This window comes from Sus scrofa, chromosome 12 (assembly GCF_054392235.1).
Source record: "Sus scrofa isolate SSC_HxYL_T2T_F1_AM1 chromosome 12, Sscrofa_HxYL_maternal_Yorkshire_Landrace_v2.0, whole genome shotgun sequence".
NCBI classification, from domain to species: domain Eukaryota; kingdom Metazoa; phylum Chordata; class Mammalia; order Artiodactyla; family Suidae; genus Sus; species Sus scrofa.
This window is the reverse complement of record NC_139394.1, coordinates 62,366,670-62,386,723: the sequence shown is the minus strand read 5'-3', so window position 1 is coordinate 62,386,723 and position 20,054 is coordinate 62,366,670. Positions and strand designations below refer to the sequence as shown.

The window sequence follows — 20,054 nt, the reverse complement described above, 5'->3', positions numbered from 1 at the left end:
GGCGCTCTCTCTCTCTCTTTCTCTCTCTCTCTTTTTTTAATGGCCACACCTGCAGCATATGGACATTCCTGGCTGGGGGCTGAATCAAAGCCACAACTGCAGCAACACCGGATCCTTTAACCCACAGCCCCCGGCCAGGGATCGAACTGCACCTCTGCAGCAAGCCCTGCCACTGCAGTCGGATTCTTAACCCATCTGTGCCATGGCGGGAGCTCCGACAAGCTCATGTTTATAACGCCTGATTTTCAGAAGGGCATAATCACACCGCCTAAAAGATGACACCCCCCAGCCACCCTCTGACCCAGATGGTCCCCATGTTGGGCCAATAAGATGCTGACAAAAGCAGGCAGCACCTGATTGCTGATTTGCTCCCACACACATCCTCCGTTTAGAAAGCAATTCCCTTCCTCTATTTAGAACATCAGAACCAGCTTCTGGGGGGCGGGGCTCCGAGTGTGGACAAGAGCTCAGGGATGAGATTTTAGGTCCTTAGTTCGGGGCGGGGAAGGAGGGGGGAGCCTCCCGACCTTCCAGACGTCTCCGGAAGAGATAAAGAAGCTTCTTCTGCCTTTTGCATTTTGGAAGCTTTTCCATTTTGATTAAAGCTCTACCATCTAGGACTTTCCTGTTATATGCATCCCAAGCCAATTCCAAGGGCCAGCTGAGCAGGACAGACCCCGAAAGAGGCAGGGAAGGGAAATGCCCTGCCCACGTGGCTGAGAAGGGCCCTGATGGGAAGCAGCTGAGGAGTCCAGGCTTTGCTTCCCCTGATGCCGGCGAAGCTGTGCAGAGGGACCCTGCGTGGACTCGGGAGCACAGAGGCAAGACAGCTGGGAGGGCCCTACAGATCGACACATCCAACCCTCTCATTCTACCCACGAGCAGAGTGCAAGTGACTCACAAAAGCTGATGCACTGGTTTAATTCTGATTTTAATTCCCATGTGTGTGTGTGGGGGGGGGGGGTTCTTTCCACGCCACCAACCACTTTTCTGCAACACCAGCTTCGCTGCCTACAAATCAACTCCCCTCTGACACTGTCTGCCCGGAGACGGCCGCAGATGCCACAGGCACGTCCTTCAAGACTGCACCACCTACCGCCCACCGCCCACTTCAGATGCCAATGCCAAGTCCAGGTTGTCACCTGTGCCTCTGAGCGACCTGCCACAGATCTGCCCTTCCCCTGTGACTCACTCTCAGGAGTGATTAATTCGCTAGAGGGGCTCACAGAATTCAGAGAAACGTTTTACAGGTGACTTGAACAATGCAGGGGATGGGATGCAGGACCCACCTTGACCCCAAACCCGGAGGATGGCGCAGTCCCAGAGGTGGCCTCCCGCCACTGCAGCCCTGTCCCTGTGGATTCAACCAGTCGCTGACGCAGATCGTGTAGTTAAATTCATGGTACTGGCTGAAACGTGTCCACGGGTACAAGGACCCACGCAGCGCACACTCGTGTTATTCAGGCGTCACCTGCACTGACCAGATTACTGGTTGAGAAGCTCTAACTCAGGAACAGCAGAGCAGATGAGATGCATGGGGCCCTTGCCCCGATCCCGCCAAGGGTGCTTCCCAGCACCTCCACATGCTCGCCAGCCCAGAAGCTCTCCAAACCCAGTCCTTCAATACAGAGTCACGACTGCTTAAGTCACTGGCCACAGGCAATCAATTCGCCCTGCACCAGAGGTCAAGGGGATGGGGCTGAAAGTTCCAACCTTCTGACCACATGACTGGTTCCCTCTGCCAACCAGCCCCCCTCCACTGGTGCTTTCCAGGAAGTCGCACTTACACAAGCTCCGGTGTGGCTGAAAGGGGGTTAGGGATATCAAGACACCTTTACCGCTGTTGCCCCCTGGGGAATTCCATTGGTTTTAGGAGCAGGGGACAGAGGCGAAATACGTATTTCCTGTGACAAATCAAAATATCACAACTGTGGGAGTTCCCTGGTGGTCTAGTGGTTAGGACTCCACGCCTCAGCCCAGGTTCAATCCCTAGTCTGGGAAATGAGATCCCACATGGAGCCGCTGCACACTGAGGCAAAAGAAAAAAAAAAACCACAACTATTCAAAAAACAAAGTGGAGAGTAAAATCCAGTTCCTCTGTTTGGCACCCAGGCCCCAGGCTGTCCATTATTTTCATGATTCTCAGGGACGAGAAGAAGCATCTATCTTCAGCCAAAGATTATTCATTCATTCACCAAATGCTTCTTGAGCAAATGGAGAAGGAGCTGGTCTGGACCCTAGAGACAGAAGGATACATCTCAAGGCTCCAGGCGGAGGCAGGTGGGGTGGAGGGAGGCAGGGATAGGAGCTGAAACATCCAGAGCCCCTGGCTACTCTTCCCACCTACCTACAGTGATGCGAAGCCAGCAGAGGGTGCGCTTTGGAACGCAAGAAAGCCCCTCGTTTTCCTGTACCCCTGTCCGCAGACGCGTGGGCTCAGAGAAAGGTGGTTTTACCCTCCACACACAGGAAGACAAAGGATCCCATATGGGTCAGTGAAACTGAGCAAGGCTACTGCAATTTCCATCAAATGGCAACCCACTCCTTGTCTCTGGCTTATTTTAAAAGGAACCTACCCACAGAGCAGAAACAGACCGCAGACATAGAGAACAGACTTGGGGTTGCCAAGACAGAGGGGGAGGGAGTGGGATGGATGACGGAAGTTTGGGGTTCGTAGATGCAAACTATTACATTTAGGATGACAAGCAATGAGGTCCTGCTGTACAGCACAGGGAACCCCATCCAAGTCCCAGGATAGAACATGATGGAAGCTGGTATCAGAAAAAGAATGTGCGTATATATGTATGTATGATGGGCTTACTTTGCTGTACAGCAGAAATTGACACAGCATTGTAAATTTAAAAATTTTTTTAAAGAAAAATACGGTTTAATCCCATCAATACGTAACACACACAATGAAAGGCAACTGGCTACGTGTAATTCCGTCGCTACGAAAGCCCTGGGCCAGGTTCCTTCTCCATCAGCTCTGGGTCAGGTCTTGGACAACTCTCGTCAAGCATCTAAGCCTTCGTGTCCTTGATTATAAAATGGGGCTGCTGGGAACACGCTCTTGAGCTTTCCTGACTCCTGAATTGGATCCTTCTGTCTTTATAATTGATGTATCCCTGGATGCGTCTTTCTACGGCGGTGACATTCCGCTCTGGCAGTGCTGCCCCGCCTCCATCCTAGCAGGCGCGCATGAATCTGGTGCCTTGCGTGAAGCATCAGGACAACCTGGATGCTCCGTTACAGGCAATTCCTTTCGGTCTTGGATAAAAACGAACATTTCCACGACAGATACACTGAATCATCACACTCACTCCAACGCGTCTCGGACAAAAACAAGCGTGTCATCCTCGATTATGCAGCATCCAATGCTGCCTGAGAAAAGGAAGCAAAGGAATAAACAAGAAAATGCGACCTATCTTTTATAATAAGTGCCATCATGTTTTTGGACATGGCAGGGATTCATATTTCAGAAAGCCAAGAGTTAGCAAATACTGTTAGTTATCCTCAGACCCTTTTAGGGGCAGGGCTTGGGCAATTCTTTTTTTTTTTAATTGAAGAGCAGTTGATTTACAATGTTGTGTTAATTGCTGCTGTATAGCCAAGCAATTCAGTTATACATATATACTCATTCTTTTAAAAAATTCTCTCTCTTTTTTTTTTTTTTTTTTTGCTTTTTAGGGCCGCACCCGAAGCATATGGAGGTTCCCAGGCTAGGGGTCCAATCAGAGCTATAGCTGCAGAGCTGCAGGCTTACACCACAGCTACAGCAATGCAGGATCCTTCACCCACTGAGCAAGGCCAGGGATTGAACCCGCAACCTCGTGGTTCCTAGTCAGACTCGTTTCCGCTGTGCCACGAGGGGAACTCCTAAAAATTCTTTTCTATTACAATTTATCACAGAATGCCGAATATCGTCCCCTGTGCTATATGTACAGCAGGACCTTATTGTTTATCCATCCTATAGATAATAGTTTGCACCTGCTAATCCCAATCTCCCAGCCCATCCTCCCCCCCATCTGCCTCCCCCTTGGCAACCCTAAGTCTATTCTCCATGTTATGAGTCTACTTCTTTTCTTTCTTTCTTAAAATTTTTTTTTCTTTTTGCAGCTGCATCTGCAACATATGAAAGTTGCTGGGCTAGGGTTTGAATCGGAGCTGCAGCTGCCAGCCTACACCACAGCCATGGCAACGCGGGATCGGAGCCACCTCTGCGATCGACACTGCAGCTTGTGGCAACGTCAGATCCCTACCCCACTGAGCAAGGCCAGGGATGGAAGCTCCATCCTCAGAGACACTATGCTGGGTTCTTAACCTGAGGAGCCACAACGGAAACTCCTGTTTCTTAATGATTAGCACACACAGGACTAATGGGTCAGACAAGGAGACAACAAAAGGGCCTAAAAACAAAAAAGAACCAACTCAGCAAGAACAACTAAGTTACTTAACTGACATCAGAAGCCAGAGAGATGGGGTTCCAGGCAACAAGCAGGATTCAAACCAGAAACAGAAAATCAGAGTCAGGTGAATAAGCCCAGCCAGGGCTAGAAACACAGCAGAGTCAGACATCCTGAGTGCCGAGCACAGACTGGTACGGGGTCAGGCTGGAAAGGCAGGTGATGGAGAGAGCAGAGAGGGAGGCCCAGGGCAGGGGGAGTGCCAGGTCCCACAGCGCTGTTGGCCCAAACGCAATCAAATGGACTCCAGAAGCCACGTCAGACAGACTCTGAAAAGTCCACACACACAGAAACCTCGGGACAAGGTCTCCGACCTGTGAAACCTAGAAACTCATGACACCATCAAAGCTGTACTTTTGAATGTGCTCTCACCTCAACGCTGTTCTTTTATGGGCTAGAATCTAAAAGCTAGGATGTAGCCAACACTTCATTGGATAAACACACGTGTACGCCGAGGTCCCTCTGACAACACAGACACTGCCCGATAAGAACCATCTGTCCTTGTGCATCTTAGAATCCAGGAAAGACTGTGAAGCAAATCACAGATTTCAGAGGCAGCTAAGTGCCCTGATACAGGTTTAATGAATATTCCCAGAAAACTTATTAGTCAATTTCCAGAAGTAGCTTCTGACTTAAAAAAAAAAAAAAGGCAGGCTTTGGCATGAATTATGGGGAAAATGTTTTAGCAAAAATACTTGAAGGATACTCCCGTTTCATACCCAATCAACAAACTTAATAAAAAGTGAGAAGTGAGTGGGCTGATGGTGACAAGGTGATTACAGCAGCACACAGCGTTTCCATGCAGAAATAACAATTCGTATCAAAGGCTGGAAATTGACACCCCAAAAAAGGGCAGTACAAGAAGTCCCCAGGAAGATGGCAGCTTGAAAACTGGCACTTCTACCCTCTGATTCAAACGTATTATTTATATAATAATTAAAAGAGTTTTCGTCTCTACTTAAAAAAAGAACATGAGTAGGAATTTCCCCATTTTCCACTCTATTCTTCTTGCAAATAGCAGGTCATAAGAGACGGACTGATTTTTGACTTTTCGAGATCACCTTTTGCCATAAAAATGAATGAAATATTGCCATGCGCAGCAAGATGGATGGACCCAGAGATTATTATGCTAAGTGAAGTCAGTCAGGAAAAGGCAGCTATCATATGATTTCACTTATACGTAGAATCTTAACAAATGATACAAACGAACTTATTTACAAAACACGAATAGACTCACAGACACAGAAAACAAATTTATGGTTACCAGAAGGAAGGGAGGCAGAGGGACAAATTAGGAGACTGGGAAACACACACACACACCCCCATTCAAAATCTATGGGATGCTGCAAAAGCAGTTCTTAGAGGGAAGTGCATAGCAATACAGGCCTTCCTTAGAAGAAAAATCCCAAATCAATAACTTAACCTACCACCTAAAAGAATTAGACAAAAGAAGAACAAACAAAACCTCAAGTCATCAGAAGGAAGGAAATAATAAAGATCCGAGAGGAAATCAATGAAATAGAGATTCAAGAATCAATAGGAAAAAAAAGTCAGTAAAACCAAGAGCTGATTCTTTGAAAGAGAGAAAAAAAAAAAAAAAAAAAAGCGACAAACCTCTGGCCAGATTCCCCAAGAAGAGGAGAGAAAGAACTCAAGAAATGAAAAAGGAGAAATCTCAACGGATACTGCAGAGGTACAAAAAACAAGTAAGAGACTATTACGAACAATTATATGACAATAAATTTGACAACCTAGAGGAAATGGACAACTTTCTAGAGACACGGAGCCGGCCAAAACTGAATCAAGAAGAAATAGATCAATTGAACAGACCAATTACTAGAAATGAAATTGAGTGTGTAATAAAAGCACTCCCTACAAACAAAAGTCCAGGACCATATGGCTTCACCGGTGAATTCTACCAAACATACAAAGCAGAACTTAAACCCATCCTTCCCAAACGTTTCCAAAAGGTTAAAGAAGAAGGAACACTCCCAAAGACATTCTATGAAGGCACAATCACCATAATAACAAAACCAAGGATACTACCAGAAAAAGAAAATTATAGGCCACTATCTTTGATGAATATAGACAGAAAAGTTCTCAACAAAATGTTAGCCAACTGAATACAACCACATACAAAAAAGATCATACACCTTGATCAAGTGGGATTCATCCCAGGTTCACAAGGATGGTTCAACATTCACAAATCAATCAACGTCATACACCACATTATCAAAAGCAAAGTCAAAAACCACATGACCCTCTCAATAGATGCAAAAAAACCTCTGACAAAACCCAACATCCATTCATGATAAAAACGCCTACCAAAGTGGGTATAAAGGGAACATATCTTAACATAATAAAAGCCATGTATGACAAACCCACAGGCAATATAATATGCAGTGGAGAAAAGCTGAAAGCCTTCCTGCTAAAACCTGGCACAAGACAAGGATGCCCACTCTCACCTCTTGTATTCAACATAGTAATGGAAGTCTCAGCCGCAAGCCATCCAACAAACAAAAGAAATAAAAGGTATCCAAATTGGAAGAGAAGAGGTTAAAATTGTCACTCTATGCAGAGACACAATACACTATATAGGAAACTCTGAAGACTCCACACAAAAACCACTGGAAATGATCAATGAATTCAGCGAAGCAGCAGGATACAAGATTAACATGCAGAAATTGGTTGCAGTTCTGTATACTAACAATAAAGTATTAGAAAAGGAATATAAAAATACAGTAACTTTTTAAACTGCACCCCCAAAAATCCAATACCTAAGAATAAACCCGACCATGGAGGTAAAAGACTTATATGCTGAAAACTATAAAACACTAATCAAGGAAATTAAAGAGGATTCAAAGAAATGGAAAGCTAGTCCATGCTCCTGGATTGGAAGGGTTAATATGGTTTAAACGGCCATACTACCTAAAGCGATCTGCAGATTCAATGCAATCCCCATCAAATTACCCATCGTGATTTTCACAGAACTGGAACAAAGAATCCAAAAATTTATACGAACCCATCAAAGACCCAGAATTAGCAAACCAATCCTGAGGATCAAAAACCAAGCAGGAGGCATAACTCTCCCAGACTTCAGACGATATTACAAAGCTGCGGTCATCAAGACAGTGTGGTATTTGTATAACAACAGACACACAGACCAATGGAACAGAACAGAGAACCCAGAAATAAACCCAGATACCTATGTACGGTGAATTAATCTTCAACAAAGGAGGCCAGAATATAAAATGAGAAAAAGACAGTCTTTTCAGCAAATGGTGCTGGGAAACCTGGACAGCTGCATGTAAATCAATGAAACTAGAACACACCCTCACATCATGCACAAAAATAAACTTGAAATGGCTGAAAGACTTAAACATAAAACAAGATACCATAAAACTCCTAGAAGACAACATAGGCAGAACATTCTCTGACAAATAACTGTGCAAACGTTTGCTTGGGTCAGTCTCCCAAAGCAATAGAAATCAAAACAAAAATAAACCAATGGGACCTAATCAAACTTACAAGCTTTGGCACAGCAAAGGAAACCATAAAAAAAAAAAAAAAAAAAAAAAAAAAAAGACAACCTGCCAGAATGGGAGAAAATAGTTTCAAACAACACAACCAATGAGCGCTTAATCTCCAAAATATACAACTCATACAACTCAACAGCAAAAAAACCCCCGAACAACCCAAGTGAAAAATAGGCAGAAGGCCTGAATAGAGTTTCTCCAAAGCAGACATACGAATGGGCAACAGGCACATGAACAAATGCTCACCATCACTAATTATCAGAGAAATGTAAATCAAAACTACAACCAAGTATCACCTCACACCAGTCAGAATGGCCATCAGTAGTAAGTCTACAAATAGCAAATGCTGGTGAGGGTGTGGAGACAAGGGAACCCTGCTGCACTGGTGGGAATGTAAATTGGTACAACCACTATGGAGAACAGTATGGAGGTACCCAGAAAACTCAATAGAGAACTACCACGTGCTCCAGCAATCCTACTCCTCGGCATGTAGCTGGACAAAGCTTTCACTGAAAAAGATACATGCACCCCTATGTTCACTGCAGCACTATTCACAATAACCAAGACATGGAAACAACCTAAATGTCCAGCCAACAGATGAACATATTAAGATGTGGTACAGACACACAATGGAATACTACGCAGCCATAAAAAGCAGAAAATAATGACATCTGCAGCAACATGGATGGAACTAAAGATTCCCATACTAAGTGAACTAAGTCAGAAAGAGAAAGACAAATACCATGATATCACTTATATGTGGAATCTAAAATACGGCACAAATGAACCTGTCTACAGAAAGGAAACAAACCCATGGACGTGGAGAACAGACTTGTGGTCGCCAAGGGGAAGGAGGAGGGAGTGGGATGGGCGGGGAGTTTGGGGGCAGTAGATGCAACCTATTGCATTTGGAGTGGAGAAGCCATGAGATCCTGCTGTACGGCACAGGGAACTGTATTTAGTCACTTGTGATGGAACACGATGGAGGATAATGTGGAAAAAATGTATATAAATGTAAGACTGCGTCACTTTTCTGTATAGCAGAAATTGACAGAACACTGTAAAGCAACTATAAGAAAAAAATTAAAGGACTTCCCGTCGTGGCTCTGCAGGTTAAGAACCTGGCAAGAATTCATGAGGATGCAGGTTTGATCCCTGGCCTCGCTCAGTGGGTTAAGGATCCCACGTTGCTGTGGGTGTGGTGTAGGTCGGCAGCGGCAGCTCCGATTCAACTCCTAGCCTGGGAATTTCCATATGCTGCATGTGTGGCCCCCCCCAAAAAAAATTAAAAAAGAACAGTGGTTACCAAGGGATGGGGGAAGAGGGAAATGTGAGGTGGGTAATGGGAGCAGAGTGTCAGCTGTACAAGATGAAAACAATCTGTAGATCACTTGCACAATAATGCAAATATACTTAACACTACTGAACTGTACACTTAAATGGTTAAAAAAAAATTCTGCTCTTTAGGGCCACACTGCGGCATATGGAGGTTCCCAGGCTAGGGTTCCAATCGGAGCTGCAGCACCAGCTTACACCACAGCCACAGCAGCACAGGATCCGAGCCACATCTGTGACCCACACCACAGCTCACGGCAATACCAGATTCTTAACCCTCTGAGCAAGGCCAGGGATTGAACTTGCAACCTCATGGTTACCAGCTGGATTCATTACCACTGAGCCAAACGGGAACTCTAACTACAGTAAATTCTGTTATGTGTTTTTACAATTAAAAAATGTTTCAGTTGTGTTTTAAATAGATTTACCAGTCATTGTTTGGCAATTGGACCAGCCCAGGTGTAAAGGTATGTTCTTTTACGATATCTGAGGCTTTAACTCCAAATTGCTAAAGCTCTTTTTACCCTTTTAAATCAGATCACTCTTCCCAGCGGATAGAAGACGCAAAGTAATTGAGAAGTCTCATTTCCTCCTTCTTATTCACCAACCTATATCATCAAGCCCAAGGAATTAGCTTATCTTTTCTACTCTTTATCATGAAGCCCAAAACTGATACTTCTTTTCTTTTTTTTTTTTTCTTTTTATGGCCACACCTGCAGCATATGGAAGTTCCCGGGTTAGGGGTTGAATCGGAGCTGCAGCTGCTGGCCTACACCACAGCCACACAGGATCCGAGTCACATCTGCAACCTATGCTGCAGCTTGTGGCAACACCAGATCCTCAACCCACTGAGTGAGGCCAGGGATCGAACCTGCATCCTCATGGACTGACACTATGTCAGGTCCTTAACCTGCTGAGCCACAACGGAAACTCCAAGAAACTGATACTGCTTTTTCTTCATCTTGTTTGAACACCACCAAAAATACTTCTTACACACACACACACACATCTGCACACCTTTTTTTCTTGTTCTTATGGGTTGTGGTAGGCCTCTACTCAATCGGGCTGTTTTTTTTTTTTATTTCTCCTCATTGACACCCATCACTGTGGGGGTTTAAGGGGTACCACATAAGGACCTGACTTGCACGTATCATGAAATGATGACCACAAAACACTTCATGAAGATCAGTGATCTCCCCCCAGATAAAAAAGGAAAAAAAATTTTTTTTCCTTGTGATGAGAACTCTCAGAATTTACTCTCAACAATATTCGAAGATAACATACAACAGTCGTGATGATAATCCTGTGTACATCACACCCCGGTTTTTATTCACCTTCGAAGCGGAAGTTTGTACCTTTTAACCGTCTTCACCCAATGCCCCTCCCCCACCCTCATCTCTTCACCCAATGCCCCTCCCCCACCCTCATCTCTGGCAAGTACGAATCGGATCTCCCTTTTCTAGAAGATGGGTTGTTTGGTTGTGACGTCCAGTGACCTACAATGTTCATTCCGGGTGAATGATGCAGTGACGCTGCTTCTATATGTTACAAACCGATCACCACTCAATGGGACGTTTTCAATTTTTTTCCTACTGATTGACCCCATTTTGTCATTTACAGGTGAGCTGAAAACATTTCCCCCGGTTTGCTGAGTCCTTTCTAAATTAAACTTGTCCTAAGACCAGTGCCTGCAGCCACAAGGGTTTCTATGGGACAGTCTCTGGATCACACCGAATGTCTCCCTCTCCCTCCCCCTCCCTCTCTCAGGCAAGAATACTTGGGATGAAGAAAAATGCATTTAATTTTCCAATCATCTTAGCAAGCTTGCCTTTCAGTCTCCTTAGCAACCAAAAACGTGAAATAATTAAAAGCAATTAAACCTTCAATGATTAGAAAAACTATTCTTATAATACTTAATATACCACATATTATGATAGGAAAAAAAACCAAAATTATATATAAAAACGTGTGTACGTCATTATTCAAAAAGGGACGCTGGCATTGTAAAAGAAACTTTGAAACAAGAATGGATTGGCAGTTTCCTTAAATTGTCCATCTCCCACTGAATTCGCCCACTTCTCTGACACCCAACTGTTACTCCCCTTTGGTAAAAGAAAATCGCTTTTACTAAATCACTTGTGAAACTGCAGGAGGAAAAAGGCTACACGGTATCTTCAGGGAGAAGCCAGTGCTGGAGACAGGAGCCATTTCACTAGTCCCACCAATAAGCAAAACACCATCCGGGGCCGCACTTCTGTTTCCCACGACCAGCTTTCCAGGGCTGTAGACTTTCACAGCAGCGCCATTCCTCACGCAGAGAAGGTGAACCTCATCTCTACAGCTGGCACACTTTGTAGGAGCACACTGTCAACGAGGCATTGAGAAGAAGAGGCAAGAAAGGGATCGGGTAGGAAGTGAGTGGCTGAGGGGCAGATGAATGGATAAAGAAGATGTGGTGTATTTATACAATGGCATATTACTCAGCCACGAAAAAGGAAACATTGCCATTGCTGTACCTCCAATTCAACCCCTAACCTGGGAACTTCCGTATGCTGCAGGTGTGGCCATAAAAAGAAAAAAAAAAAAGAAGTATCAGTTTTGGGCTTCTGGAGGGCAGGCAGTGGGAAGGGCATGGAACAGCCCCTGGCATTTAGTCAGTGCTTCCAGTTCTACAAAGGAGGTGGGGAGGAGGAAAATTCAAAGAAGAGGATGAATTGAACCAGGTGATGATCCATGGACTGAGGGGCAGGGTCCAGCCCCCATCACAAAGATAACCCTCTTTAAGGTAACCAGGTCTGTGACACCATCCAAGAGAAACTGTACGTCCTGCAAAGTGGAAAAGGGGAAAATGACAACAAAAAATGCAGAAAAGAGTTAAGAGCGTTGAGGAGGACAGACATTCAGGCTGAGTGGGTACCAGCTTCCCAACTGTAAAGCTGGAGGCATAACGTCATTACATCATCACATCCCTGGACTGAGAGGAAGACATGTGCAGACGCGTTAAAATAGGGTCACGGAGGCCAACAGCCACAAGACGGGAAGTTCAGCATCACCAATTATTAGTGAAGTGCAAATCAAAACTTCATTTGCCCCTGTCAGAATGGCCATTATCACAAAGTCTACAAATATCAAAGGCTGGAGAGGGTGTGGGAAAAAAGGAACCCTCCTACACTGTTGGTGGGAATGTAAGTTGGTGCAGTCAGGATGAAGAACAGGATGGAGGTTTCTTAAAAGACTAAAAATAGAACTACCATGTGATCCAGCAATCACAGTCCTCGGCATATATCCAGAAAAGGCATAACCTCTTATTAGAAAAAATACATGCATCACAGTGTTCACTGCAGCACTATTTACAATAGCCAAGACAGGAAGGCAACTTAAGTATCTATTGACAGATGAATGGATAAAGAAGATGTGGTATATTTATACAATGGCATATTACTCAGCCATGAAAAATGAAACATTGCCATTTGCAGCAACTTAGATAGACCTAGAGATTATCATACTAAATAAGTTAGAGAAAGACAAATATCATATAATATCATTTATTTGTGGAATCTAAAAAAAATACAAAGGAACTGATTTATAAAACAGAAACAGACTCATGTAGAGTGAGAAATGTAGAAAGCAATCTTATGGTTACCAAAGAGGAAGGGGAGGAGAGATAAATTAAGAGTTTGGGATTAAGAGCGAAACCCTACTATATATAAAACAGATAAATAGCACAGGGAACTATATTCAATATCTTGTAATATCAGATAATGGAGTATAATATGTAAAAATACTGAATCACTATGCTATACACCTGAAATTAACACAACACTGTAACTCAACTATACTTCAATTAAACATTTTCTTAAAATTGGAATTCCTGTTGTGGCTCAGTAGTTAACAAACCCAACTAGTATCCATTAGGACATGGGTTCAATCCCTGGCCTTGCTTGGGGGGTTAAGGATCCAGTGTTGCCGTGAGCTGTGGTGTAGACCTGCAGCTGCAGCTCTGATTTGCCCCCCAGCCTGGGAAATGCCATATGCCACAGGTGCGGGCCTAGAAAGCAAAAAAAGAAAAGAAAGACAGGAGCTCCGTTGAGCTATAGGAAAGGGAAGGGTTTAAAGGCGAAAAGAAGTGTGGCGGGGAACACATCGCCAGCAAAGAGCCCATTGTTTTAGACACGGTCGCCTTCCTAAGGGAAGAGTTTACTTGGCAGGTTACCTTCTGATGCTGACTAGGTAATTCCAGGTTGACCGGTTCCAGGTTACATTCCTGGGAGGCTAAACCGCAGGAAGGTCAGCTGTTAGGTGTCGGTTTGGTGAGGTGGGCGGAGCACAGGGACTCCACCTGGGGCCCGGGGTCTCTTTTGAACAGTGTAATGACTTGGCACCTGGTCCATCCAAGAAGCCAACTGCGGAATAATCTGGACCCGCTTCTCAGGCTTCACCTTCACAAACCACACAGGTGACAAGGCCCCTCCCTGACCACGCTGAGCCCAGGCTCGGCTGAGCCCCCTTCTCCACCAGGCCTCAACCTTGGACTCAAAGAACTAGACTCTCAACACAAAAGGTCCTGGCCGCCCCTCCTCCCACATCAAGAAATGGAAACACAAACCCAGTTTCTTTGGTCTGTTTTTCTTTTCATTTTTCACGGCCGCACCTGCAACATAGGGAGGTTCCCAGGCTAGGGGTCGAATCGGAGCTACAGCTGTTGGCCTACGCCACAGCCACAGCCACGTGGGATCCGAGCCTCGTCTGTGACCTACACCACAGCTCATGGCAACGCTGGATCCTTAACCCACTGAGCGAGGCCAGGGAGCAAACCCACATCTTCATGGATACCAGTCAGATTCATTCCTGCAGCGCCACAGTGGGAACTGCTGAACAGTTTCAAAGAGCTTAAGACCGCATTCCTGGAGTTCCCATCGTGGCTCAGTGGTTAACAAATCCGACTAGGAACCAAGAGGCTGCGGGTTCGATCCCTGGCCTTGCTCAGTGCGTTGAAGATCCGGCGTTGCTGTGAGCTGTGGTGTAGGTTGCAGACGCGGCTTGGATCCCGTGTTGCTGTGGCTCTGGCGTAGGCCGGTGGCTACAGCTCTCATTAGACCCCTAGCCTGGGAACCTCCATATGCCACGGGAGCGGCCCAAGAAATGGCAAAAAGACCAAAAAAAAAAAAAAAAAAAAAAAAAACCACATTCCTAGGATGGCCCAAGGTCCCCTGGAGTGCCTGCCCGAGAAAACTCAAGGCTGCCCAAAGATCCTACCGTCTGTTCTGCCCATCTGGCCCCAAGGCCCCAGCCACCTTTTCTTAGAGCATTTATGAGAAAGGGCTTACAGTTCTGAATCCTTCCTCCGTCCCTTTCAGAGGCACATGTACCCGCTACAACTTAGGAGTGGCTTCCCAGGACCTGAAAGCCACTTCTTTGAAGGATAGGGCCTCTGCCTCCCAGTCTCCGACCAGGGACCACTGCCCGTCTCGACGGCACTGGCCGTGACCGGCCTTTCATAACATCTCACTTCCCGGATGCTACTGAGCCCCTGCCCAGCCCACCCCCCCAACACACACTCCCTGAGCATCCCTTGCAAAAGCCCAGTCACCTCCATTCAAATCAGAGTGGAGTTCAGCTCAGGCTGGACCCTCTCTTTCTCTACTGCGATAGTAGCAATGAAAGGAAAATCAAAATGGAGTTGATACTGCTAAGAGCTCTCTGCAGTGGAGCCCGTGTGAGGGGACCACTGACTGAAACCGCCCACCTTGGCCAGGCGCGGTCACTGCCACTTGCATGAGCTGTCTCTCAACGGGAGGCCCCAAGAAGGACTGTGGTGCTGTCCTGAAGACTAACTAGGAGCAGCAGAGAGGAGGCCAACCTCCCAGGACCCTTGGCGCTGGAATCTATCTTGGCTGAGAGGTGTGGGGCCACCAGGAAGGACCCCGAGACAGACCAGGTACGGGCTGAGCAAGACGACTGGCCAGAGACAACCTGGAAACTAAGCCCAGTCCCATGAAACCTGAGGCTGTGAGCCACGTGGCAGCGCAGCTCTCCTGGGTTCCCTCACCTGCTGCTCTCCGCCCGGGGGGTGGGGGGGTGCCACTTCCCAGTAAAGTCTTTGCTTTGTCAGCACGTGTGTCTCCTCGGACAATTCACTTCCAAGCGTTAGACAAGAGCCCATGCTCCCACCTCGGAAGGGGTCCCCCTTCCTGCGACTCCAGGAGAGCCCTGAAAAAGTGTGGCTTAGGTACGGCTCAGCCCAGATGGAATCTCAACTTTGTTTCTTTCTCAACGCAGGCATCCAGAACATTTGCCCGATGTTCCAGAAACTCAAAATACTTCTTGCATCCTTACCTTCAAAGAATTCTTGACAGCATAACCCTTAAGGACAACTGCTACCTTTCTTCCAACAGAGTCAATCAATTCTTGAACAACCTCATGGCTTCTGTCTTTATCAGCCCCTTTCTCCCGCCTTGAAGATGCTTTCATTTTTATTTGAATCGGTGTCCCCCGAATTGCAATTCTTAAGACCCCAGATAAATCTCTTTGTTCTCTGCAGCCTCAATGCTGGATGTTATACGACATTACTGATTAAGATCTGTCTTTGCCATTTTACTTTGGTGAAATTAAGGAGTAAATGACAGCAGGAGGTGAACAGGCAGCCCGGACTCTGACTGCTGGTTTTGGTCCCCAAAGGCCTGTGACCTCAGGATGTTTTCCTGAATCTGCAAAAGGAGACACCAGCCCCTACCTCACAAGAGCTGCTGAAGAATGAAATAAGACATGGCGTGAACTTAGGACCAGTCTGGAATATCGGAAGTGCTGAACAAACAATCCCGAGAAAGTGAATAGAAATAAACCTCTGGAAGGTTCAGGAAAACTGTACAAGGGGGCAGAAAACAGAGATGGGGAATGGAAAGAAAAATAACTGCAAAGTCGAAGATAGGTCTCCAACTGAAATCAACTTTATCCTCACTCCTCTGCTCTGATACATGGATAATGTCCCTTTAAAAAACCTGACCAAACCGCTTTCACCAAGCAGGTGGTTGCTAAGTGTTGCCAAGGGATACAGGCTAAGCATGTGTGTAAATTAATCATTGTGTGTAAATTAAGCAAAACACCAGATGAGAGCTGTCTGGAATAGCTCGCTATCCAAAGGGGGAAAAAATAACAAATTTCATAGATTTTTTTCTTTTTTATTTTTTTGTATGTGAAGCCACTAGAAAAAAGAATTTCCAAGGCAGCTCATCTGATTCCTGCATTTTACAGGAGAGACATTTTCAGCTTCCAGAGATAAAGTGACTTGTCTAAGGTCCCAAGGAAATTAGTGATGGGACTACCTAGAAGCTACTCCAGATTCTGCACAGCAACGCTATAAAGGAAAATACTTCAACCAAGAAACAGCCTCCATAAGGACAAGACATGTGTGGTGCAAGACATTAAGTGGAAAACAATCTAAAAACAGAAGGTTTAAGAATCTGAGAAATCAATCTTCCCCCACCTCCCAAATGAATCTGAGAGGGACAGAGCTGAGCGCTGGCGCCCAGAGCAATCCGAGCAAGCTGGAAACAGAAGCATCCTTCTTGTTCCTATCACCAGACAGCGGATAAAATAATCTTCTCAGCAGAACATCTCAAGACAGAAAATAAGTTCCTTGGCTTAAAAGAATTTAACAATCGGAGCAAAAAGACTCATAGCTGTTTTAGGCAAGGAAGGTACGCATTCAAAGAAGTACTTATGAAAGGACGTCAATCTCCTTGACAGCCCAAACCCCGAGAACTTACACAACCAATACTTCTGTGCTGCCACATAGTGGTAGGAAGGCTAAATTGCAGGACAAGTTCTTAATGGAAGGCTGGTCTATTTTATTCATTTATTTTAATATTTATTGAGTGCCAATCATGTTACAGGTACACTTTAAGACACCAAGATAGTGAACAAACAGACCAACATCTCCGCCTTTGAGGACCTTACCTTATATTGGGAGGAGAAGGAAAATAAATATGTACGTAGAGTAAGTAGGTGCTAAGTGCTTTGGGGAACATCCCACGCTAAGGCACTGGGTCTGCAGGTGGTCAAGAGAGGCGCTATCAAGAAAGTGACATTTGGGCAAAGACTACTAAAGGTAGGGCCATGCTTGCAGAGGAGACAGAACATTCCAGACAGAGGAAAAATGGTGCCAAAGCCTTAAGGTGAGAATGCGTCTGGTGGGATTATAACCTGAAAAGATCCGTCTGACCAAAGGAGAGTGTGAATTAATCAAATGATCCTCCCCATCGATTAGAATTTACAATAAAACAGGTGCTATGCGTGAGGCTTAAAATCCAGGGCTGGGAGAGGTGACGTGGCATAGGCACCTGGGGATCAATAAGCAGGCGGGCGAGGTAGCTCAGGCTAAGGGTCCAAAGAGTGAATGAGACAAGCAATGCCATTGAAAACTAACAATGGGAGGGCTGCTGGAAGGCTGGGAGCATCAGAAAGGATTACAGGAGTCATCTAGAGGGTACTGTGAGCTTGGGGAGGTAAGGTTTAGGGTTTAGACAAACAGAGGAAAATAGAGTCAGCAGGTCGAGAAGAACAGCCAGGGGAACAGGCTGAGAAGGACACAGGCATGATGAGCCAGCAGGATTCGACGGGCAGAGGTGGCAGAGGAACAGAGTCCAGGTCAGGGTGCACGGGTCGTTCGGATGCCGAGCACCACGGTCTTCATGTGAGTTCTGCCTCTCAAGGAGCACTTAATAACCACCTGATACAAACGGTTCCAGAAAATAGAAATGAAAGTTGCCTAATTTACTTAATGAGACTAAACTCTGCAAATCAAATCCTAAGTCACACGAGAATTATAAGAAAACAGAGCCACTGGCCAATCTTTTGGTGAATATGACACAAAAACCCCAAATAAGATGCAAAAGACATCCACCTGGATATTTTAAAAATACATAATTAGAAGTTCTCATCTGGCTCAGCTGTAGTGAATCCAACTAGGATCCACGATGACGTGGGTTCGATCCCTGGCCTCACTCAGTGGGTTAAGTATCCAGCATTGCCATGAGCGGTGGTGTAGGTCACAGACGCAGCTCGGATCCCGAGTTGCTGTGGCTGTGGCGTAGGCTGGTGGCTACAGCTCCGAATGGACCCCTAGCCTGGGAACCTCCATATGGGGGGGGGGAAGCCCTAAAAAAAAAAAAGACAAAAATAAAAATTCATAATTGAGTAGTGTTTATCCCAGTAAGACCAGGGTGATTCAACATTAAAAAATAATTTATCTAGTTCATGTACATTTATATAGAGTAAAGAAGAAAATTTATCATTATTTCAATGGATGCAGAACGAGCAATTGATACAATTCAACGGTTATTTGTGATTTTTAAAAATAACAAAAATACCTTGTTGCACACTAGGACAAGAAAGAACTTAATACAGTTGATAGAAGTATTTATACATGAACCAAAAAGGCAGTTAAAACAGGAAAACTGTACAATATCATCAGTGCTACTTAACATGGTCTGGGATTTCTGAAACATCCAGGGAAAGAAAAAATATGAAGTATACAAAAGGAAAAAAAAAAACCTGTATCATTATTTGTAGATAAATATGCTCATCTGTGAGGGTGAACGTGAACGGTTTAATGACAGGGTTTATAGGCAAAAATGGTCAAACCATCAGCATCACAAGATTCGATGTTACTAACTTAGTTTGAAGTGAGAATTAATAAGAGACTGCATCAGGGTTGCTGATACGGAGAATTATGAGAATTAATAAGAGACTGCATCAAGGCTGCTGATATAGAGAATTATGAGAATTAATAAGAGACTGCATCAAGGTTGCTGATACAGAGAATTATGAGAATTAGTAAGAGACTGCATCAAGGCTGCTGATACAGGATAACTTGCCCAAAAAATCCATCTGTTTACAGCAGCAAAACCCAACTATAAAACATAGCATAATAATATGTCCATCACAAGAGCATCACGAACCACGAAATGCATAGAAATTAAACCAGCACATTCTCTGCAGTGAAAAGAATTAATGTCTCATCAGTACAGACCATGATGTGATTAAAATAAAAACAATCACTAGAGGCCCCAATCTACGCGTGTCCATTGCATCGAGCAGTGATACACACAGAGCACAACAAAACAAGATCTAGGGTAAGTTCACATAAATTAAAACATCCCAAATTACAACGCGTTTTTTTGTTTTTTGGGCTTGTTGTTGTTGCTCTGCTTTTTCGGGCCGCACCCGTGGTATACGAAGGTCCCCAGGCTAGGGGTCGAATCAGAGCTGTAGCTGCTGGCCTCCACCACAGCCACAGCAGCGCAGGATCCAAGCCTTGTTTGTGACCTACACCACAGCTCATGCAACACCGGATCCTTAACCTACTGAGCGAAGCCGGGGATTGAACCTGCATCCTCATGTTTCCTAGTCGGGTTAGTGACCTCTGACCCATAATAGGAACTCCTGACAAAACCTATTTTATAAGAACAGGCATGGACAAAAGACAATCCATGCAAATCATTTTTCTGGGGAAAGAGAAAAGACGAAAAAGACAACAGACGTCCAGGGACCAAAGAGGATGTGTGTCCTGATTGAGAAGCTAGATTAACTTCGCCCTCTGCTGAAGGCCCTGTAAAGAAAGGAAATAACGTTTGGATTACGTGGTAGGAGGAGGACTCGCCGACAAGTCTCCAGGGAGCGGATGGGTGTTGACAACTGCGGAGAAGAGAGTGTCCTTGCG

General features: G+C 45.2%; 1 protein-coding gene across 6 annotated transcripts in view; it reads right to left on the bottom strand.

The window, feature by feature from the left end:
* ARHGAP44 (Rho GTPase activating protein 44) overlaps positions 1 to 20,054 on the bottom strand; it is a 157,230-nt gene that overhangs the window by 101,947 nt on the left and 35,229 nt on the right. The gene's annotated exons all lie outside the window — the stretch shown is intronic.